General features: G+C 37.0%; 1 pseudogene; it reads left to right on the forward strand.

Annotated features, from left to right (window-relative positions):
• Positions 1-25594, forward strand: part of LOC140956643 (uncharacterized) — a 75610-nt pseudogene that overhangs the window by 32294 nt on the left and 17722 nt on the right.

Raw genomic sequence — 25594 nt, forward strand, 5'->3', positions numbered from 1 at the left:
CATGTCTACTCCACTGTACCATAACTAGTGGAATCGTCTTATTTCGAAGTTGCTTATCTTTTCGATTAAGAATTTTTATAGGATACTCAACATAGCTAAGAGAACTGTCCAACTCCACATCCTCAGGTCTCAGAACATGAGATGGATCCGGCTCATACTTCCGCAGCATAGATACATGACACACATCATGTATTGCAGACAAACTCTGCGGCAAGTCCAATCTATAAGCCAATAAGCCGATCCTCTCAACAATAGTATACGGTCCAATATAACGTGGAGCTAACTTCCCTTTTCGCCCAACTCTCATCGTGCCACGAAACGGTGACACTTTCAAGAAAACTTGATCGCATACCTGAAATTCTAAAGGCCTACGTCTTTTATTTTCGTAGCTCGCTTGAAATTCCTGAGATGCTTTCATCCTTTTTCTAATCAAATTAATCTTTTCATTCATTTCTTCAACAAACTCAGGTTGTACCAACGGTTTTTCTCCAACCTCATTCCAACATACAGGCGATCGACACCTTCTACCATACAAGGCTTCGAATGGTGCCATCCCAAAAGTTGTTTGAAAACTATTATTGTAGGAGAATTCAACCAATGGTAAAGATTCTTGCCAGTTTCCACCAAAATCCATGACCACTGATCGTAACATATCCTCCAAAGTTTGTATAGTCCTCTCTGTCTGACCATCTGTTTGTGGATGATAAGCTGTACTCACTGCCAACTTAGTACCCAAAGCATTCTGAAGACTACTCCAAAACTTGGAAGCAAATCTAGGATCTCGGTCAGATACAATAGATACAGGAACTCCATGCAATCGAATAACATTATCCACATATAATCGTGTCATTTTATTACAAGCATAAGTACGATCGTATGGAATAAAGTGTGCTGATTTGGACAATCTATCGACTATCACCCAGATTGCATCACAACCTCTGTTTGATCTGGGCAAGTGAGTCACGAAGTCCATTGCAATATGTTCCCAGTTCCATTGCGGTATTTCTAAAGTCTGTAACATACCTCCAGGTTTCATTCTCTCAGCTTTAACCTGTTGGCATGTCAAACATTTCGCTACAAATTCTGAAATATCTCTCTTCATCGCATCCCACCAGAAATATGGCTTCAGTATGTGGTACATTCTATGAGTACCAGGATGAACACTATGACAGCTACAATGCGCCTCTTGAAGCAATGTTTCTCTCAATCCTGTGACACTTGGTACCACTAACCTGTTATTCATGCGTAAACAACCATCTGATGAGATATTGTATTTATCTGGGTTACCAGACAAAACCAAGTCTTTTGATTGCTGAACCTGTGGATCATTTTTTTGAGCTTTCTTGATCTTCGAAATAATCTTCGGCTCAAATTGTAAAGCAGAAACAATAAAATGATTGCCTTTCGGCTGAAATTTCCAACCAGAAGTACATAAATCATCATAATTCTGCCAGACATGGATAGATGCTATCATCACATCTTGATACTTCCGGCTTAATGCATCTGCCACTTGATTCATTTTTCCTGGCCGATACTATATTTCACAGTCAAAATCTTTCAGTAAATCTAACCATCGTCTCTGCCTCATATTCAGTTCTGATTGAGTAAACAGATATTTCAAACTCTTATGATCTGAGTAGATAATAAACTGCTCACCATATAAATAATGTCGCCAAACTTTTAAAGCAAAAACAATGGCTGCTAGTTCAAGATCATGAACAGGATATCGGGATTCATGTGTTTTCAACGTCCTTGAAGCATAGGCAATAACTTTTCCATGCTGCATTAAAACACATCCCAAACCTCTTGATGATGCATCAGTACAAACCACAAATCCACCTGACCCAGATGGCAATGCCAGCACTGGTGCTGTTGTCAGCTTCTCTTTCAATGTAAGAAAACTCTTTTCACATTCATCTGACCAAATAAATCTTGCATCTTTCTTGGTCAGTTGGGTAATAGGTCCAGCAATCTGAGAAAATCCTTCAATGAATTGTCTGTAATAGCCAGCCAATCCCATAAAACTTCGAATCTCTGGTATATTGGTTGGTCTATCCCAATTCAAGACTGCTTCAACTTTACTTGGATCTACAGATATTCCTTGGGCTGATATCACATGACCCAAAAATATCACGCTATCCATCCAAAATTCACACTTTGACAACTTAGCATACAATTGAGAATCTCGAAGTGTTTGAAGAACCAAGCGTAAATGCTCCTTATGTTCCCGCTTTGATTTCGAATACACCAGTATATCGTCAATAAAGACAATAACAAACTTATCCAGAAAATTTTTGAATACTCTATTCATCAGATCCATAAACACTGCTGATGCATTTGTTAAACCAAACGGCATTACTAGAAATTCATAATGTCCATATCTAGTTCTAAAAGCCGTTTTAGGAGCATCTTCTTCTCTAACCCAAAGTTGATGGTATCCTGATCGAAGATCAATCTTCGAATAAACAGAATTTCCTTGAAGCTGATCAAACAAGTCATCAATTCTAGGCAGAGGGTATTTATTTTTAACAGTGACTCGATTGAGCTGCCTATAATCAATGCACATTCTCATGGAACCATCTTTCTTCTTTACGAACAGTACAGGTGCTCCCCAGTGTGACATACTAGGGCGTATATAACTTTTTCGAGTAAATCCTGTAACTGCTCTTTCAATTCTTTCAGTTCTGCAGGAGCCATTCTGTACGGCGCTCTAGAGATCGGCGCAATACCCGGCATCAAGTCGATGCTAAAATCAATTTCTCTCTGCGGTGGAAAGCCTGGTATTTCTTCAGGAAAGACATCGGGGAATTCCTTCGCTACTGGGATATCAGATAATTTCGGTTCTTTGTAGCATCCACAGCATAAATCATATATCCCTCATTTCCTAAAGATAATAATCTAAACATTTCCATCGCTGAGACTAACGATATCTTAGCATGTGATCCTCGACCATAAAAATTCCATTTGTTACCATAGTATGGCCTAAATCGTACTACACCATGAAAACAATCTACAGTGGCTCGATAACTAGACAGTGTGTCCATACCAATGATACAATCAAAATCATGCATCGGTAATACAATCAAGTTTGTGATCATAATGCTATCATCGAAATGCAACACACAGTCTAATACAATTTGCCCAAATGGAATTATTCGACCGGCTGGCGTAGACACAGATACAGTTTCATGAAATGGTGTAGTCCAAAGTCCATATTCATCAACATAATCAGATGCAATGAATGAATGAGATGCCCCAGTATCAAATAAACCTCGTGCAATATGATCGTAAATAAGGCAAGTACCTGCGATCACCCCGCCTGGAGCCTCTCTAGCCTGATCCTCGGTCAGAGCATATACTCGGGCTTGTTGGGGACCCTGAAAAGATTGTGGCACATTACCCCTGACCTGTGGGTAACTAGACTGCTGATAGGACGGTGCAGGAATAAATGGTCGCTGAGATGAGCCACCTGGAATACTACCTCTGGCATAAGGCAACTGTCGTGGCTGCATTTGTCTCTGTGCAAGGCTCGGACAAACTCTGGCATAATGCCCTGACTGACCACAAGTATGACACGAACCCTGTACTCCACTACACTGTGCAGTAGGATGTCTTCCTCCACATCGATCACAGTAAATCACGGGGTACTGTCCACCTGTCGCACTTTGTGAACTGCTTGAACTAGAGGAACTGGACTGATATTTCTTTTTAAATTGTTTGCCCTTTGGTCTAAATTGTTTTTGTTTGTGCTGTTGGTAGGACTGTTGAGATGGAAAAGACGGTGTACCTGCTGAAAAATATGAACCACTACTAGGCATTTGTGGAGCTTGTGGTTGTTTTCCTCGTCTCAACCCCGCCTCAATTCCAATCGCCTTGTCCACAGATTCGGCATAAGTTGTAGGCGACCCAGCCATAACCATAGCATGTATTTGAAAGTCCAGTCCTTCCAAAAATTTTGAAATTTTTCCTTTTTCACTGACAGCCATATGGGGTACATAAGTAAGAAGAGCAGAAAGTTGTCGAGCATATACTTCAACAGACATATTGCCCTGCAATAGTCGATGAAATTTTGATTCTCTGGCTGAGTAGTAGGATGGTGGAGCATATTCTTGGAGAAATTTAGCACGAAATACCTCCCAAGTGATCTGACTACCTGTTTGTTGCAGTACATTGGTAGTAGCCTCCCACCAACGCTGTGCACGATCCCGTTGTTGGAGAACTGCCATAGTCAACCTTCTATCAGCATCATAATGTACTGTGTTGAACAGGAATTCCATGTTCTTTAGCCATCCTTCTGCTCGATCACTGCCTTCATTCCCAAAGAATTTCGCAGGATGCATATTCTGAAATCGAGCTACAGCCAATTCCATTTCATCAACTCTGTGCACCAACTGTTCTACCTCTGCATCAGCTCTAGCGGCTACCTCTGCAGCAGGACGCCCGCGTCTACCTCGAGGAACTCTGTCATTTCCTCCGATATTTTGTGCCCCAGACTCCTAAGCCACTTCTTTTCCTTTCTCTTTATTTCCTCGAGTAGCCATTCTACAGAATTTAAAATTAAATTCCCAAAATATTCAATAACCTCAATATAATCCAAAGCACCGAAATAAAACTCCCATGTATAGTCTACATGTCATATCCCTAAGATACTAACATGTAATGCACACCAGGCAAGAGCAAGTAATTTCAAATAATCAAACACATGCGCACAAATTTCTTGTGCCTAAACTCGAGTGTATTAACTCTAGTACGAGCGTATCCCAGTATAAGCTCTGATACCAACTGTGAGGGCCCGTTATCCTAATAACAATTTATTAACATGCAGTCATGATTAATCAGTAAACAGCGGAAAAGTGAGTTAAAAATTTGCGTTTGGGCCTATAAAAATTTCGACATGACCTTCGCATAAATAGAACATACCAGAAGATCAAATACTCAAAATACACAACATATGCCCTCAATAAACACAACATCATAAACATGTGCCAGCCAGACACAATCCTGACATATACAAACCCAAAAGCCGACAAGGCTCGATAATACCATAATACAATCCCCCAAATATATACATATAGTATCTGGGAGACAGCAACACCACACAGTACCTAAATACAACTGAGCCCACTCTCAAGGAGCTCTGGTACTTCCTGAGACTTCCTCTCGAGCACCTGAGATCGAACCACCTGTACCACCTGTCATGTCCACACACAAAAGACACGACAGCCCCCTCTCGGGGGTCAAAAACTCCAGTACGAGACATCAAGAAACCACGATATTTGACATAGAAATGCAATGATGCCATGCATGAATGCAATGCCTGTATAGGTGCAAGATATCAGGATATCAGGAGTCAAACGATCGATATTAACAATCATACATATATGCTCGAGCTGGTCCACGACTCAGCGGATCGTGCCTGGGATATGGCCCAGCCTCGAAGCCAGCAACTACCTAAGCCGGACCGAATCAAGATAGCCAAACATCTCCAGAACACCATATCATATCATATATATAACGGATCTCAACTGAAATATAACTGGATCCCAATAACAGATAGGCTCAATATGATATCTTCAGTGGTATTGATGTGTATAACTAAAATAAAATGTGTGTGAACCAAATAAATATTTTATTTTATTTTGCACATCAATTACCAACTGATAATATGCGAGTCAGTATATAAAATCACATAAATCAACAAATAGCACATAAATCATACACAGGATCATCAGATGCCTCTGTCAGACATCGTGAAAATAACTGACCTCTACGTACCTCAACTATTTTACCAGTATCTTAAATTCTCAAGAAAGTCCTGGAAATGCCAACTCAGACAATTCACCTGAATATTAATTTAAATTGTCTGATTATCATATAAAAATTCCAGAACCATTTAAATTCACTAAAAATCCAATTCCAACAATTTATGCATTTTAAATTTCTAAAATTCCAATATTCAACTAAAATGCCTAAAATCTATTATTTCTATTTTAATTCGTCGCAAAGTATCGAACTAGCTGATACTCGATTTATAGCCTCACTAATTCGAAAATATCTAATTAAATATTCTTAAATTTGTCGATACCTCCAATCAACTCAAAGTTTGTACCTACACCCAAAAATATAACCAATATCAATATTAATATCAAATTTAACCAAAAATGGAGCAATCCTTAACCAATTTCTGGAATCATGATTTATACCTCAATATATATACCAAAATGAAGCCTATGACCCAGGGAACAAAAGCTCTCAATCAATTTCTGAACTCCGGCGACGATTCAACGATAAAACGGGCGACGAGTTTCTGACGGGTTTTCGAAAAGTGTCGAGAAACACTTCAAGATGGGTACCAAAACGTAGCTCTCGTCAAGAGCTTTCCAACCATATATTTACTTTAATTTTCGCCGACCGGTGCGGCCACAATCGACGGTCAAAGTGGCGAAATGGGGTGAATGAGTTTTGAGCAGAAAGTTAGGGGAAGGAGAGAGAAATCGGTGATGGATGATGATGATTATTATTTTATTAATATATATATATATATATATATATTANACTCTCGTGTGCTATAAAATTTAAATAAGCATTTTAATATCGTCTATAAACCGATATTTTCTAATACATATTTTAAACACACGATTTAATTATTTGACTTAATTATTTTAAATTCCTCAATTTAAAATAATTAATCTTAATTATAGTCAAATAACATATAATTAAATCGGGTCATTACATCACATGTCCAAGAAAAACCACTCTATCCAACCAAAACTCGCATTTGGATAATTTAGCATACAATTTTTCAGTTCTCAAAATCTACAAAACAGCTCTCAAGTGCTCGGCATGCTGAAATTCAGATTTTGAATAAATAAGAATATCATCAATGAAGATCACAACAAATTGATCTATATACCGTTGAAACACACGGTTCATCAAATCCATAAATACCGCAGGTGCATTGGTCAACCCAAAAGACATTACCAAAAATTCAAAATGCCCATACCTGGTACGAAAAGCAGTCTTAGGCACATCTGCCTCTCTAACTCTTAATTGATGATATCCAGATCTTAAATCAATCTTAGAATATACTGAAGAACCCTGCAACTGGTCAAAAAGATCATCAACCCTTGGTAAATGATACTTATTCTTTACTGTGGCTTTATTCAACTGTCTATAATCGACACAAAGCCTCATAGACCCGTCTTTCTTCTTCACGAATAAAACCGGAGCACCCCAAGGTGAAACACTTGGTCTTATATATCCTTTAGCCAATAAATCCTTAAGCTGTTCCTTTAGTTCCTTCAGTTCAATTGGCGCCATCCTATAAGGAGCTCTAGAAATAGGCTGTGTATCTGACATCAACTCAATGTTGAACTCAATCTCTCGGACTGGTGGAAGTCCTGGAATTTCAACTGGAAATACATCTGAAAATTCATTAACAATTGGAATATCTATCAATTTAGGTACTGACCTTGAAATATCAATTGCATACACCCAGAAACATTCTGCTCCTTTCTGCAACAAACGAGTCATAGACAAAACAGATATCAAAGGAATCTTAGCTCGAGAACCCTTGCCATAGAACGTCCAGTGATCTGTCAAATCAGGCCTAAATTTACCAATCTTCTGAAAACAATCTACAGTAGCCCTGTATCTTGTCAGCATGTCAATGCCAACTATGCAGTCAAAATCAGACATCTCCAACACAATACAATCAAGTTCAATGACATTATCCTCATAACGAAATTCACAACCATTTATCATTTCAGCTGATTTCATCACTTTGCCTAGTGGAGTAGAAATAGATAATGTAGATGATAATGGCATAGAATGCAACGCATGCAATGTGACAAAGTGCTCAGCTATGAAAGTATGTGATGCACCGGTCTCCATCAAAACATAAGCAGGATAACCTGAGAGAAAACAATTACCTGCAATGACATTATCTGGAGCATTATGTGCCTCATCCTCAGTGAGTGCAAAAACTCGGGCCTGTTGTCTAGTTGGCTGTCCTACCCTTTGGCTACCACTCTGTTTGTTCTGATCTGACCGGTTTGACTGCTGATAAGAATGAACTGTAGGGGTCTGGTGGTTCTGGTGAGGTGTCTGTCTCGATGATCCCCCACTCTGAGATATATCACTACCACGGTTAGGACACACTCGAGCATAGTGTCCCACCTGATTACACAAGTGGCAAGCTCCCGAGACTCCTCTACACTGATCGGTATAATGTCTACCACCACAATGACCGCAAGTCGGGCCTGAATAACCAGTGCTCTGAACTGAACCAGACTGTCTCGATCCACTAGAACTCAAAAAATTACTGCCATGCCTCTTAAATTGTTTCCCTCTAGCCCTAAACTGCTCCCTTATGTTTCCACTGTTACCGCTACTATTACCCTACCTGAACTACTGTCGATTCTGTGTCTGTTGGGGTCGTTGCATATACTGAGTACCTCTCTGCCTAATGATTCTGGTTTAAGCTCCTTTGGCTCGATCAAGAGCCTCAGCAAAAGTGTTAGGCCTTCCAGTATTAACCAGGGGAAAGATATCATAATTAAGACCATTTATGAAGTGATCGGCCTTAGCTTCTTCATCAGATGCTACATGAGGAGCAAATCTCAGTAAATTTGAGAACTTAGCGACATAGTCCTCAACATTCAGATTTCCCTGCTTCAAATTTGCAAACTCGGCTCCCCTATCTTTCCTGTATGAGGTTGGAAAGAAACGGTGATAAAATTCAGATTTAAAGATATGCCAGGTAACAATCGTACCTCGACTCTCTAAAGCTTTTTTGGTCATGATCCACCAACTTTTAGCAACATCCAATAACTGATGAACAATTAACTTGATTCTACGATCATCTGGATACTCAAGAGATTCAAATAATTGGTCCATATTCTCCAACCATGTTCTCACACTCTAATGCATTCTCCGTACCCTTCAACATCGGTGGGTGCAAAGACTGAAATCTGGCTAACAGTATCTCCATCGGAGTCGGAGTTATATCCATCTGAGTATGAGTAGAACTGCCCTGATCTTGTGCCACTGGTATGTTCTGTCTAGGTCTACCACGAACTCTACCTCGAGTAGCCAGGTTTGATATACAATAGATCAAACACATATAAAATCACAATATCATAATCATCTCAATCTTGTATCAATCATCTCTGGCTCTCGAGACTCAATAATCTCAAAAATCTCGAATAAAGCTCAACAATATAATATCTCAATTATAATCATGTATTTCACAGTGTGGCACAATGAAAATGCTAGCAAATATATCACATGATCAAGCAATTCGAACTGACTCGATTTACCCTATTCCCAAATACATATGCTCTGATACCACCTAATGTGGGGCTCCGGGTCCGACATCTAATATTAATAATTATAAATGTAACAAATCAAATGATTGAGTAAAATACATAATCAGTTGTTCACCAACCGACATAAATATCGTTAAAATAATTTGAAGATCTCAAATACTTGAAATATAAATTTTAACATGCCAAAATAAAGTAGTGAACCAAATAAATCCAACATCATCACATAGCTCCTAAGACCCGAGAATCCCACTCTAACTCGTATCTCCTCGCCTGGAGCTGGACTCTGGCATCCCAAGCCTCGCCTCACCTACCGTCAAGCACATGAATGCAAGAGGTAGCCGAAGTGCCGGTGAGTATAAACCCAGTATGATACAATCAATAACATATGAGATTTAAAATGACAAATAGTTCATATAATTTCATAAAGATGCAATATAATGCAATGCATGATCAGAAGCTGTGGGCTATCAATAAATCTCAAGATCAAGTGAATCATCTGGTCATAGGGTACCCAAGGGAAGGGAATCCCCCAGCAACATCCACCGACTCATCCGCTCGGGGTGGGTTGCTGTGTTCTACAATNGTCATCACAAATCACAAGTATTTCATCGAGCCATAGAATTTTCAATTTAAAATAAAAATGATACTTTTACCTCGTATGTTACCGACCGTAACATACCTTTCAAATATTACCAAAAGGAGATCAAAAGGTGTAGTCGAGAAGTCTTGAATCTTTGAAGTATACTATAACTCAAGAACTCGATTCATTTATCAAAATAGAGCAATTTCTGTACAAAATTCATAATTAATTCAATATTGATTCAAATCAAGATTTGTGAATTGGATATGAAAGAAAACTCAAAGCCCAACAATTGTTCTTCACAAAGTCCTGTCAAACAAAGTCATTTACCCATTTGTTCATAATCTGAAACATACAACATCATTCTCACGAATTCTGCGTCAACACATTTCTGGCACACTTTATTATTTTGAGCATAACTTCCTCAATATCCAATGGAATCAAGCCATTTTGTTATCATTTCGAAGATAAGACAATGCTCTATAACTTTAATTGGAAAATCAATTTCAGAATCCCAACCGATTAATACCAGAATTTGAATAAACATAAGACATGTACACAAATCTACACTAACTCGGAATTCCAGACCAGGTTTAGTAAAAATTACATATCTCTCTCATTTCTTCATGGAATTGAGTGATGCAAGAACCAAATCAAAGCTAACGTGATGCTCTACAAGTTTGATGAAGATCATAACATCAAAATCCAACTAGAAATGTCCCATATACCCGAAATACAGTAGGCATAAAAACGGATCTTGCACAAAAACAAGAAATCATGCTCATACCCATTTTAAATTCAAACCAACTCAATTATAACATCTTCAACATCTTAATATCTCAAATATCAACTCAAATATCAATTCTAAACTTCAACCCATTTCAAAACTTGAATAAAAATGTGAAATACTTACATTCTCGTGAAGCCCGTGACGAGAAGATCACAAATCTACCTTCATTTCATAATTTTCTTGAACAAATCTCCCATAGATTGAAGAAAGAAATGTAGAAAATGGAAGGAAAGAGGGTTTCGGTGGAGGAGAAATGATTGAAGGAGGTGAAAGTTGACTTAAATATTGATTTTTCGCATCTCTAGCGCCGCAGCGCCATTTTATAGCGCCTCAGCGCCAAATTCCCGAACTGCCAGCGCCTAGGCACCACTATTCAAGCGCCGCAGCAAGTGAATAGTAACTCGTGAACAGTAACTTTTTTTTAAAAAAAAAAATCAGGCATTACAGTCTATGAATACTATCACGAATTGGTCAAGATACGGCTGAAATACGCGATTCATAAGATCCATGAAGATCGCTGGCGCACTCGTCAAACCGAACGGCCTCACAAGGAACTCGAAGTGGCCGTAACGAGTCCTGAAAGTAGTCTTGAGAACATTGGCTTCTTTCACCCTCAACTGGTGATAACCGGAACGCAGATCGATCTTTGAGATTACTGAAGCTCCCTGTAACTGATCAAATAAATCTTCAATCTGCGGAAGTGGGTACTTGTTCTTTACTGTAACCCTGTTCAACTCCCGGTAATCAATACAGAGCCTCATCGAACGATCTTTCTTCTTCACAAACAAAACCGGCGCGCCCCATGGAGAAAAACTCGGGCGAATGAACTCCTTGTCAAGAAGTTCCTGGATCTGCTTCTTCAGTTTTGCCATCTCTGTTGGTGCTAATCGGTACGGTGCTTTCGAGATCGGTACCGTACCTGGCATAAGCTCAATAGAAAACTCCATCTCTCGCTCGGGTGGCATACCAGAGACGTCCTCAGGAAAAACATCTAGAAAATCCCTAACAATAGGGACATCGGAAGCTGACTGACTGGGTGCCTCGGGAACGGATACAAAAGTCGCTAAGAACGCCCGACATCCTCTATGCATGAGCTTCCTAGCCTGGACATAAGGTATAATGCGTGGTAAAGGAAAGTACCTATCTGGCTCGAATAAGAACTGCGACATCCCAGGCGGTCGGACTAGAACATATCTCCGCTGGAAGTCAATTACAACTCTATTCTTTAGTAGCCAGTCCATACCCAGAATGATGTCAAACTCCGGCATCGGCAACACAATAAGATCCGCATAAACAAGATTGCCATGAAGCTCGGGGTCTATGTCTCGGATCACATTAGTAGCCGTCATCTCCTCACCAAACGGCAATACTACTGAATACGCCACATCTAGCCCAATGGTCTTGACTTTACGAAAGCTCGCAAAGACCTCTGAAATGAACGAATAAGTAGCCCCTGAATCTATCAAGGCTTTCGTAGCTGAACCGGCTATAAAAATTCTCCCTGAAAGGTTGGAACATCAAGCCGAACCCAATAATTACAAGAACTAGACTTATAGACAGGCGAAGGTCAAAGTTTTTCTAACCTAATCCCCGAAAATGACCTTTATTAGAGCATGCAATCCTATCGTAATTCTAAGTTCAAAATCTTAACCTCGACTCCCAAAAACATCGAAATTCAAATACAAACTTAAAGCTTTAAGATACCTGTCATGAGCATGGTCTCCGGGTTAGTCTCCGCTGCATGGAGAGCAAAAACTCTGCCTTGAGTAGGTTGACTCCCCCGCGGGCACTGCTTCAGCAAGTGGTCTGGACTACCACACTTGTAACACTTCCCTGAGCCGTACATACAAACTCCGGCCTGACGACGAGAGCATTTTGCACAGACTGGGTGCTCAACGTCCCTCGGGACTGCCCGTCCCTGCTACTGCTGCTGCTGTCCTCTGTTCCTGGGTGGGTCGTGGAAAGGTCTCTTATTCGGATGCTGCTGCTGAGGAGGAGGGCGGTGCGGCATCTGGACTGGTCGCTTGCCCTAACGATCTCTCTCAATATCATGCTGATCCTGCTCTGCTGCTAGCGCTCTGGAGACAGCGACCTCATAAGTAGTAGGGCCAGCTACCCTAACATCATGGCGCAAGATCGGCCGTAGACCCTCCATAAAATGCCTCAACTTGGCTCCAGTATCATTCGCGATCAGGGGTACAAAATGGCAACCCCTCTCGAATTTACGGATAAACTCCGTAACAGTCATATCTCCCTGCCTGAGGGTCATGAACTCCCTGGTCAACCTGGTACGCACCTCGTCGGTAAAATATTTGGAGTAGAATACCTTCGTGAAGCGCGTCCAGCTCAGAGTAGCCACATTCAAAGCTACGGATGCTCCTTCCCACAATAGGTGTGCGTCTCTTCCCAACAGATAGGTGCACAACAAATTCTGTCTGCATCCCCAAGCTCCATGAACTCGAAGATAACCTCGAGGGACTTAATCCAGCCCTCGGCAAACATGGGATCCGTCGTCCCTGAGAACTCCTTCGGTCGCATCTTCATGAACCGCTCATAGGTAGCCTCGGGCCCTGTCGGCCTGGCTGCCAAAGCATTGTTCCCCGCAAATTGTGCGAAGAACTGATTCATCCCAGCTAGCATCTGGGCATTCATGTTCGGTGGAGGTGGAGGTGCATTTCTCTCCTGCCATTGATTCTCACCTTCTTCCTGGCGAGGCTCATCATCTCTCGTGCACTCAAGAATACGTCTAGGAGGCATACTGTTCCATACATATAACCCATACGTAACCATCATGCATAATTACATTACTTCTTTAAATGTAAATAAATACTGCATAAAAAAAATCTGGACATAAAATATTTCATGAAAACATGCTGTTAAAATAATTCATGCTTTAAACGAAATGCGTAAACGTAAAACTTACAGACCGAGGACGTGACTTCATGAGCTTCTCGAGGTCAGTAGTAGTACAACCCTTTACAAGAACATAGGCTCTGATACCACTTGTAGAGACCTGTATTTCGTACTTGAAAATTTGCGGAATAATTTAAAATTTTCTTTAAAAATAAATAACTTGCCTCATTCATAAAAATAACTGATAAAAGTTTGAATGTTAAAGTAGAAGCGGAAGTAAATAATGTTTTCAGAATAACAACTTAAAATAATTCGACAAAATAAAAACTGAGTTTAGAATAAAAATAGTAAGTGCTGAAAATGAGGTCCTCGGGTTCCTACTACTGCCGACCCAAGATGGCTCACTGGTCCCCGCCATCGGTCCCGACCTCATCAGTACCTACAACAATCAAGTCTAGTGAGTCTAAAGACTCAGCATGCATATATCGTGAAATAACAAGTAAATATATAATACAATCGCATGCAACTTAAAAATATCGTGTCGTAACGTAAACATGGAAATCGTGTCATGATTAATTATAAATACGTGCATAACTGAAAATCGTACGTAAAATATTTGCTCGATAGAGCCCTGTCATAAAATAGCATATAATAATTTTCTGTTGAGAATATGTTCTACGCGAGTGGCCCATACGTAACGTAACATAACATAACATGAATCGTCTGATCAGACTAAACCACAGTATACTGGGCGATAGAGATCATCACAGCCCTTGGACTGGATATCCATACCCATACATGAACATGAACCGGTCGTAGGTCACCGGGTGAAGTAATAATCCCATAAGCTGCAATCCCATGAACGTGAGGTGACCACAAGCAATATCGCATATATCTCAAAAATTAAACTTTTATATTTTATGCACGAAATATAATTAAATATCATGTTTTATTTTACCGAATGGGTTGGATCATTCCCAGTCTTGCTGCATCCTAATCCTAACATGAGAACATGCAAATAAACTCAACTTGACCTAAACCTCGTAATTGAACCAAAAAACGAAACAATTACGCCCAACGAACTTAGTATTCAATCATGGCTTCGTACCTACCCGAACCAACATCGAACCATCACTTAACCATGATTAAAATACTCTTAAAATACTGGAAAACATGAACCTAGGCTGTAGTACACGAAAAAATGTGAATGGTGGCCAAAATCATGAAACGCTCTTTCGAGAGTCACTTTGGCACATTGCACCGTAAATTCTTGTACGACCTCTAAACTTAACCAAATAACAAACGGCCAAAACCATGACCTTTTTAACTCAGTAAGGTACTGTCCTGTCCAAGGCCATAGGCTAAAAGCCAACCGAGAACTCAAACGACAACTCTGAACCGAACCCCAAGCTGCTGTCCAATTACAGCAACACCGCTTGTGCTTGCATCGATTCGTTTGCGAGGCTATTGGCCATTGGGGCTTGAACCCTCAACCAGAGCCTCTTACCAACATCCTAAGGTATGGTTTGAACCATGACTAAGGGCCCTAGGCCAGCCACAATCCAATCCACACCCAAAACAACGCCACACTCCCACCCGAGAGCCGAGCTATGCATGCGTGGGGTGTAGCGCTTCTCTTGCTGTCTGGGTCGCTCCAATGGCCATATGATCAACTGTGGCTTGATCTAGACATCATAAGGTATTGTGTGAACCATGGCTAAGGGCTACAAAGCCAACCAAGATCCACACCAAACCTCAAAACCGAACCAACTAACACACAGAAAAATCAGAAATCGAAACCGTGGGACACTTGCGTCGTTTTATTTTTAAAACCGATGGAACCATGGACCAAGCCTTGAAAGGCCAACTTGGTCACATCTTGGACATACTAGGGAAGAGTTCTAATCATGGTTACAGGCCCTAGGCCAAACAAGATCCGAACCCTCGCCTTAGACAAACAAGAATCAGAAATTAAGACTCGAAATGGAAACTATGAAAGGTTGCTGTCAAATGCGTGTTTCTGTGGCGAATGAAATCAAAACAATGGACCAATCTCCTCCTAACACACCCTATAACAGTCCTAGATGCAGCCTTGGATGCCTGGAATCGAGCTCAACCCTGAAATCATCAAAAACAAAAAAACCGTGAAGGCACAATGAATGAGCCGAAAATCTGCACAATATTTTCGAAAATGTTGCTGTCCAAAAATCGGTTTTGCTTCAAGTTTCATGCACATATGATGTTTTAAAAATAATACTATGACTTGATTGAAGAGAAAAAAATGGTAGAAACATGCCTTGAATTTGTTTTGAAGGAAAACAAACGATTACGACGAACACGACGCGGCGGAGACGGAGTTCGCTTTTCTTACTTGTTTTCTCTCTTATTCTTCCTTGAGCTTCCCACGATTTTCTCTCTGAAAATGCTCTGAAATTGTCGGTTGAGTGGTGAGGGAAATGTCTAGGAAATGAATGGGAAGGTTGCAAAATAGATGGGAGGTTAAATGGCAAGATCAAATCTTTTCTATCCTAGAGTTTGAGGGATAAGGAAATGATTTGATATTATTTGATTGAGGGAGTGAGAGGGCCGATTTCTAGTCTAGATACAAGGTAGAAATATTGCTTAAATGTTTAATTATTGGTGATTAAAAAGGTGGGTGAATTATCTACCAAGAAAAGATTAAGGAAAGAATCAAAATGGTGAGTTGTCAAAATTTTAAATCTTTTAAAGTTGGATGGCAGAATTCTAATATTAAAATGGCGTGGGATATTGCTTAATTTATGAATTTTAAATATTTAAAGTTTTATCTACTCATTAGGTATTTTAGTGAATTAAATAAATTAGTTTAGGATGGTAATTATCTTGCATGCATGGCTAATTCTTTTAAATTAAATTACTAACATGTTAAGTTATAATTTCTTAAATAAAATAAGCCTAGATTAACTTATCTCAATTGGTCACATATTTTATTTTAGGCTTTTAATTAAATTATTGGACATAAAAGAATTTATTTACTACTTATCTCTAATTACTTAATTAAATTCTTAAACTTTCTTTTACATTAAAATAAATTATTATTTATCTTAAATAAATTCTAGGAATGTTTTCTTATCATTAAATTTTATCTTCAATACTCCAACTCCTGTCCGACCTCACTTACTTAACTGAGAAGATAAAAAAACTAAAGTATTGCGTAAAATAAATAATAATAACTCAACCAATTTTAAGAGAATGAATCTAGATCTTCATGCATAAAAAAATCATTTTAATTTAAATAATAGTAATTATGCATGGCTTATACGTAGTGTGATGTAACGGGTTCTACAATACAACTATTATATTCTCTTGTATTTTAATTAAATATTTTAATTGCATGAATTAATTATGTTGTGCATATTTACATGTTTAAAATATATTTTTCTACATTGTTGGATAATTGCGATCGTGGAACGGAGACCGAGGGCTGAAAAATAGAAAATGTTTTTATGGAATAATTGTTTTTAATTATTTAAAATAAGGGTGACGTTTTTTTTTTTTTTGAAAATAAGAGGTTTTTTAGGTGATTTTATACGCCGGGACGTAATTTTTATTGGTGTTGGTTTTCAACAAAAAATACGAACGCTTCGGCAACTCGACTAATAAATTCACAAAATTTTCTAAAAAAATAATTTTTATATATTAATTAAACACTAATGGACTAATTGGGCCTAATTAATATGGTTAATGGACCTAAACTAGCAATTAGAGTTTAATTAGGATTCTAAGCATTATTTAAAGCTAAAACCCACCCCATAACCTCTCTATTACACGCACCACATATCCCATCAGATTTGTAAAATCCATTCCCAAGTTTTACACGGCACACAAACTTCATGATTGAAAGGAAAATTCAAAGGTTGCAAGGAAAATAAAGCCAAGGTTGTCGTCGTCGTTCTTCGCAATCGTCAACGAGAATTCAGGCGTTAAATACTCAAAGGCACACCTTAATCTCCTTTTTCTCATCTTTCACACCATATTATGTGTTTGATACATGATTGCATGAAAAACATGTTACAACTTTTATATTTTCGTTTTTATGGCTATACATGCACAAAACTAGTGTTTTCATCTTTTAAAACTCCTCATAATGATGAACAAAGGGGCTGTAATGGTAGGGGTACTTGAAGGGATGTTTTTCCACATGTTTAAGGGTCCCTAGGTGTATGTTTAAGGGCTGAAAAAATTAGGGAAGAAATAAAAACGAAAATAGACTCCTTAAGGGAAATGACTCTTCGACTAGGAGTCTTTGAGGGTCACGGCTGCTAGCTGCGGTTAGGGAGGGTCCAGTAGAATTAATTAGGCTGCATGATGTTCCTAAGATGGTCCTAAGAGGGTGGCCAAGGGTCTGGTCGTGCGGCTAAGGGGCTGGGGTCGAAGCTAGGCTAGGTTCGAATCACACTTGAACTAGGACTCTTTGTGCAGAAAGTTCAGTAGCTGATATGGGTGTGTTCGAGGGTTCTAATTAGCTTAGTTTTGGTTGCAAAAGGTTTAGTTATGTGTTAAGAAGCTTTGGTTCAAGTTTGGTTAAGTTTCGAGTCAATACGAGTCAAAACCGGGATGTACGTCTAAGTTTTAAAAACGATTTGAGAAATTAGTCGAGGGCATAAGTTTATGTCTAAAAAATATTTATGGGTGTATTTTAAAGTTATATGTTAAGTTTGGAATGATTTGGGTCGTCGTATCGAGGTCTAAAGATAAATACGAAAAATTATGCGTCCAGGGAAAAAACTGTCTTTTTACACCTAAAAAATTAGTAAACGTCATGGCTGTGTCCTGAATGCAGTTTTATATGCTAATATGATTATTTCAAATGTTTTTTATTTTTTATATGATAAAATATGTATTTTTAATGTTTATGATTTAATATGTCAAAATGTTATTTTAAATGTTCATGGATTTTTATATGTTAAAATATTTATTTAAAAGATTTATGGATTTTTATATGTTAAAAGGTTTCTTTTAAAATGTTTATGGATTTTTATGGAGAAACGAAAACGTTAAAAGATATTTTGCATGCTTGATTTAAAAGAAAAACGTTATATGCATGTTTAAATTTTATAAAGTGATGAAAATACGAAACGTTGAACAAAGTGAAGTAATTGTGACTAATACGATGATATGTTGGAGATAACGTGAGGGTTATGGTCCAGTGGGAGCCCGACGATCGTGTTTCCTTAAATACGAATACGAATATGTATACGATGATATGTTAATACGTAAGGCCAAGGCCCAGTTGACCGGTGAGAGTGTTGCTGGTGTCCCTGCCGTCCAGTACTGTTGTTACATGTAGATGGATCCATCGCCCAACACGTAGACGTAGACGTAGATGAACACGAAAGTCACAATTAACGATCTGAATTCAACAAAAGGAAAAAGGAATATGTATATGTTGATGATAATATGGATATGAATATGTTGAGGATGATATGAATATGTTTATGAAAATTCTTATAAAAAAAGAATTATGAAAATGTTTTTATTTAAAGTTTATGCATCATGAAAATGTTTATGAAAATGGTTATGTTAAAAGTTTATGCATCTTCATGAAAACGATATTTTAAGTACAAGTATTTTCACAGTTGTATGTGATATGTATATGTATTACTTGTTATCAAGATTATGGTGTGTTGAGTCTTTAGACTTACTAGGTGTGATTCATGCAGGTGATTATGATAATAATGTTTATGGAGGTCTTGATGGTTGACTTTGCTGGACTGAAGGCGCACATAACCCGAGGACCTACGCTAGTTTTCCGGGCTAGTTATGATTTATGATTTTAAATGATGTTAAAGATATTTTTACGACGATTTATTTATGAGTGATTTTTGAGAAGTCATAGTATGTGCTATACTTTTCAAATGTTATTTTTAGGTTTAGTAAAATGTTGGATGATTTTATGCTATTTCTTTTGATTTTCAAATTATAGTTGGTTGATTTATTTTAAAATGATGTCAAAAATATTTTATGGTTCGTCCGAATGCTAAGTGATGTTTGAAAGAAAAAAAATAATTTATAGCACGTTTAAGAAAACGAATAGCAAACGTTTCAGAAAGAATCACCAAAATGATAGAAAATTCTGATGCTTTTATCGCATTACCAGGTGGTTTTGTTACATTAGAAGAAATTTTTCACATTGTTTCTTGGGCACAACTTAATATGGCCATAATAAACCTGTGGGCTTGTTGAATATCAATAATTATTATGACAGTTTGTTGATATTTCTTGATAAAGCTATGGAACAGAATTTCATTTCAGAAACTTCACGACGGATGCTCATCTGTGCTTCGACTACAGACCAATTAATTGATAATTTGGAAGCTTTTATTCATAAGTCTGATCCGATGATAACAAAGATCAATTGGTCGCAATCAAGCAGTTAGAAAATAAAGTTAGATAATTGATTCAAAAGTCGTGGATTGGTTTGCGTTTGTTTCAATTTGTTATCTTCAATAAAATTACAGATGATATCTATTTCATTATGTACTCTTTATTAATAGTTATTTTGACATTAGGGACAATGTCATATTCTGATTGGGAGGAGAACAAACTTATAAAAAAAATAAAAAAAAACAAAAACAAAACAAAAACAAAATTTAAAAAAAAATTATTTTAAAATAAAACTATGTTTATTGTTTGTATCTTAGTAATTCTTGCAAAAATATCATTACATTACATGTTTGAAAGATTTAAATTAGAAAATGTATTAATCTATATAAGGATGTTTAAATTTTTATTTGAAAAAAAATCAATTTTAATATTCTGATCACTATAAAAATATGATTTATGAAATCTTTTTGAATGATTAACCATGGTGATAAAATCAGTTATTAAAGTATATGGCCCATGATATATCTGATAAGAGTGCCTAAATTTTTAAACTCACACATATTTTGTGAGTGAGTGGAAAGGATTGAGAAAACAGCTTGCGAGCCTTTATTGATCATGAGAGAGGCTATCTAATGTTTAGATCTTGAGTTCTTATTTTTTTAAAAAAATGATATTTCCTGAAAAAAAATAACAAATAAAAAAAAATAAAAAAAAGATGTTGAATATCTATGTAATTTTTAAGTTATATGCTACGGCTCATTTATCTCACATAAAGAAAAAATAGAAAAAAGAAAGATGTTGAAGATCTACATGTTTTTTTTTATGTGGAAAAGAAAATTTGGATGTGAAGATTTTCAAAAGTGATGTGTATTAAAATATAATTTCTTGAAACACCAATGAAAACTTATGTGTAAAAAAATAATATTTTATTTGTGGTTGTCTCCCCAAATTTGGCTATAAATAAGGGTGCATTGTAATGAATTGAGATATCCCTCATTTTATGAACAAACCTTTGAGTTCATAATATTTATCTCTTTATTTTTCTTTTATTTCTTCATTTAAATATAATTAGCATGTTAATTTCATATTCAAAGTTTTACACTTTGAATAATAAACAGCTAACTTCTTAAAGTTGAGATGAAAAGATGAAACTCTTGGCATGATAATAAGGTTAATAAAAGGTAAGAATCTATGTTTTATATTATTTAATCATTATTTATTGTTTATGTCATATTTATTTCTTTAAGTATTATTATACCCTACTTATAAGTGGTAGTTTTGATTTATTGTTGCTATATGTTACATTAAATTCTTGGAAGCATTGATATGTTAGTTTGTTATTACCAACCATTTAAAGTGGATGCCTTTGATTTATTATATATGAATATATCATAATATTAATTTTTTGGAATCATTTAAATGTTAGTTTGGTATTACAAACCATTTAAAGTGGATGCCTTGATTTATTATATATAAATATATCATAATATTAATTTCTTTGTACCATTTAAATGTATGTTTGGTTTTACAAACCAATTAAAGTGAGGACCTTGATTTCGTGTTTACAAATATATATAGCAAAATAAATACTTGACAACATTTATAAGTTTTGGTATATATTATATACTTATAAGATAATAATATATAACATAATATAAATATGATTATTTTATATATTAGAACCATTTTATTAAGTGGATTGCAATAATATTCATTAATGTTAACTTTATTAAAATATCAAAAGTGGATCCTATAATCTCAACTACTTAAATTAAAATTTGAACAATTAAAAATTACCTATTAAAGATTCAAACAATTAAAAGAAAAAAAACAAAAACAAAAATAAAAAGGCATTGTAGTGGACTTTTAATTACCCTAACTTCACTGTGGATACGATATCGGACTCATCGAATTATACTACTTGTGAAAAACCTGCTATTGGGATTGCAACAATCAATGTCACAACACCTTGGCCAAAGTATTAACATATTAGTGTATCATCGTATTAGTAACAATCACTTCACATCCTTCAACATTTCGTATTTCCATCACTTAATAAAAACATGCATATAAATATCGTTTTTCTTTAAACCAAGCATAAAAAATATATTTTAAATGTCCACATTAAATCATAAAAATCCATAAAATTTAAAATAATCATATTAACATATAAAACAGAATTCAGAACACTACCATGATGTTTACTAATTTTCGGTTGTAAAATTACCGTTTTACACTAGCCGTAAAATTTAACGTTTTTGACATTTTCTTAATTTCATTGACTCTAACATATCCCAAATAATTATTTAAGCTAAAATTAAATTTCTCATAATTTTATTTAACTTTAATACTAGACTTTTTAATTGATATTTAATTATTCGTTTTCAAGGCGTTTTAATCCCGAATAATTTTTAAAGTTTAATATAAAATTCCTAAATTAAAAACTTAGATTTTTATATTATTTTAGCCCTCGTGAACCACTAGACCCCCGTGAGCCATGTTTCGATTTTAAAACCAATAAGAACCCCTAGGACTCGAACCACACTAAGAGACCTTGAACCATCTTGCGATTTCTATGAGCCATGCCCAAACCACCCCTAGCCATATTCGAACCAGCCCACCCCTGGACACTTATGAATCCTCTGGACCACTAGAACTCCTAAGACTAGAACCATAGCCCTCGCCCGAAGCCCCTACAACAGCAAAAGCTGCAGGCTGAGAACCCCTCTTGAGCTAGGACTCTTCGAACTCGCCTAGACCCTTAACCAATGAGGCAGCCCGAAGCCCAGACCTTTGTGCACCCTCTTAGGACCCTAAGGACCTAACCTATCCCAGCCCAAAGCCTCCTGGCCGAGCCACAAACCCAAGCGCAGCAGGTACTCTTGCGCACAGCCTCACGCGGGCGACTCCTTCCCAGCCATGTCTCTTGAGTCCTATCATGGCTAGGAATCCTCTCCTGACCCATCCATGACCCAGCCCATCCCTGGTCGCACCCAAGCCGAGCCATGCATGGTTTCTCCTTGAAATCGAACCCTATAACATAAACGTGCACCAGCTTGGTTCCAACGTGTTATTCTTTCGTGTGCAGCATATTAGGTGTTTCCTAGGACTCCTAACTCGTGTAAAAACATGGCCCTATGATCTTATAACATGGCAGCCCCTTGATGGCAACATAAATTCTGTTTTTGGATCAAAAACCATGCTTTAAAACACTTGTTTATGCATAAAACAAAAATAAATAAAAGAGTAACTTGTTTTTCATACGAAACATAATTAAATACATATTAGGGTGTAATAGAAGAGAAAAAAAAGAATTATGACGTGACTTTGCGTGTATAACGCACGAAAATCCATTGAGATGCGAAGAACGACGACAAGGGGACCTTGGTTGAATTCCCTTGACAAAAACCGAAGCTTTTCCTCTCAAATTATAGTGTGTGTCGTGTATTTGGTGAGGGAAAGAGTTTGAGAGGTTTAGGGGTGTGGGGCGTGGGGTTTGATATGGGGTTATGGGAGGGTTTTGTAAATTATATAGTTAATAAAATACTAACCAAGCTTAGGCCCATTAGGAAGGTTAATTAGGCCTATTAGTGCTTAATTAAAATATTTAAAAAAAATTTAATAAAATTTGTGAATTTACTAGCCGGGTTGCCAAAACGTTCGTATTTTTGTTGAAAAATCAACATCGATAAAATTATCGTCTCGGCGTATAAAATCACCTCAAAACCCCTTATTTTCAATAATAAGAAAAAGCATCAACCTTATTTTAAATGATTAAAAACAACTATTTAATAAAACGTTTTCCATTTTTCAGCCCTCGGTCTCCGTTCCTCGATTGCATATCATATAATCCTTAAAAATTCATTTTAATGCATGTAAGTAGAGAAACTACTAAAACATCATATAAACATGACACATAATCGATTTAGAAATTAAAATCAATTAATTAACCACTTTCCATATTCCTAGATTTACATGCAGTTGGATTACATCGTCTTAATTTTGGACCTTACAATTCCTNACGTGTTATTCTTTCGTGTGCAGCATATTAGGTGTTTCCTAGGACTCCTAACTCGTGTAAAAACATGGCCCTATGATCTTATAACATGGCAGCCCCTTGATGGCAACATAAATTCTGTTTTTGGATCAAAAACCATGCTTTAAAACACTTGTTTATGCATAAAACAAAAATAAATAAAAGAGTAACTTGTTTTTCATACGAAACATAATTAAATACATATTAGGGTGTAATAGAAGAGAAAAAAAAGAATTATGACGTGACTTTGCGTGTATAACGCACGAAAATCCATTGAGATGTGAAGAACGACGACAAGGGGACCTTGGTTGAATTCCCTTGACAAAAACCGAAGCTTTTCCTCTCAAATTATAGTGTGTGTCGTGTATTTGGTGAGGGAAAGAGTTTGAGAGGTTTAGGGGTGTGGGGCGTGGGGTTTGATATGGGGTTATGGGAGGGTTTTGTAAATTATATAGTTAATAAAATACTAACCAAGCTTAGGCCCATTAGGAAGGTTAATTAGGCCTATTAGTGCTTAATTAAAATATTTAAAAAAAATTTAATAAAATTTGTGAATTTACTAGCCGGGTTGCCAAAACGTTCGTATTTTTGTTGAAAAATCAACATCGATAAAATTATCGTCTCGGCGTATAAAATCACCTCAAAACCCCTTATTTTCAATAATAAGAAAAAGCATCAACCTTATTTTAAATGATTAAAAACAACTATTTAATAAAACGTTTTCCATTTTTCAGCCCTCGGTCTCCGTTCCTCGATTGCATATCATATAATCCTTAAAAATTCATTTTAATGCATGTAAGTAGAGAAACTACTAAAACATCATATAAACATGACACATAATCGATTTAGAAATTAAAATCAATTAATTAACCACTTTCCATATTCCTAGATTTACATGCAGTTGGATTACATCGTCTTAATTTTGGACCTTACAATTCCTCCCCTCCCCCCTCCCCTTAAATTAAATTCCATCCTCGAAATTAGAACTTACCGAATAGCTCCGGGTAGCGACTCCTCAAGTCTCTCTTTGTTTCCCAATTGGCTTCTTCTTCCGAGTAATTCAGCCACTTGACCTTGACCATTGGAATGACTTTGTTTCGAAGTCTTCTTTCTTGCCTTGCCAAGATATGGATAGGTCTTTCTTCATAGGTCATATTTTGAGTCAATTGTAGAGGTTCATAATTTAGCACATGTGATGGATTCGATATGTACTTCCGCATCATCGAAATATGGAACACGTTGTGAACTCCAGAAAGCATCGGTGGCAATGCCGCTCTATAATCTAATGTCCCAATCATCTCCAAAATCTCAAACGGACCTATAAATCTTGGACTAAGCTTGTATTTCTTACCAAATCGCATAACACCTTTCATAGGTTCTATTTTTACAAATACATGATCTCCCACTGCAAACTTTTAGTCTCTTCGTCTTTTATCGGCATAACTCTTTTGTCAGCTTTGTGTAGTCTTCATTCTCTCTCGAATTTTTACTACAAGCTCGACAATCTCTTCAATCACATCCGGGCCAATCTCTTTTCTTTTACCAACCTCGTCCCAATGAATAGGAGATCTACATTTCCTTCCATAAAGTGCCTCAAAAGAAGCCATCTCAATCGATGATTGATAGCTATTATTGTAGGT

Source organism: Primulina huaijiensis, chromosome 2 (assembly GCF_012295235.1).
Source record: "Primulina huaijiensis isolate GDHJ02 chromosome 2, ASM1229523v2, whole genome shotgun sequence".
Lineage (NCBI taxonomy): Eukaryota > Viridiplantae > Streptophyta > Magnoliopsida > Lamiales > Gesneriaceae > Primulina > Primulina huaijiensis.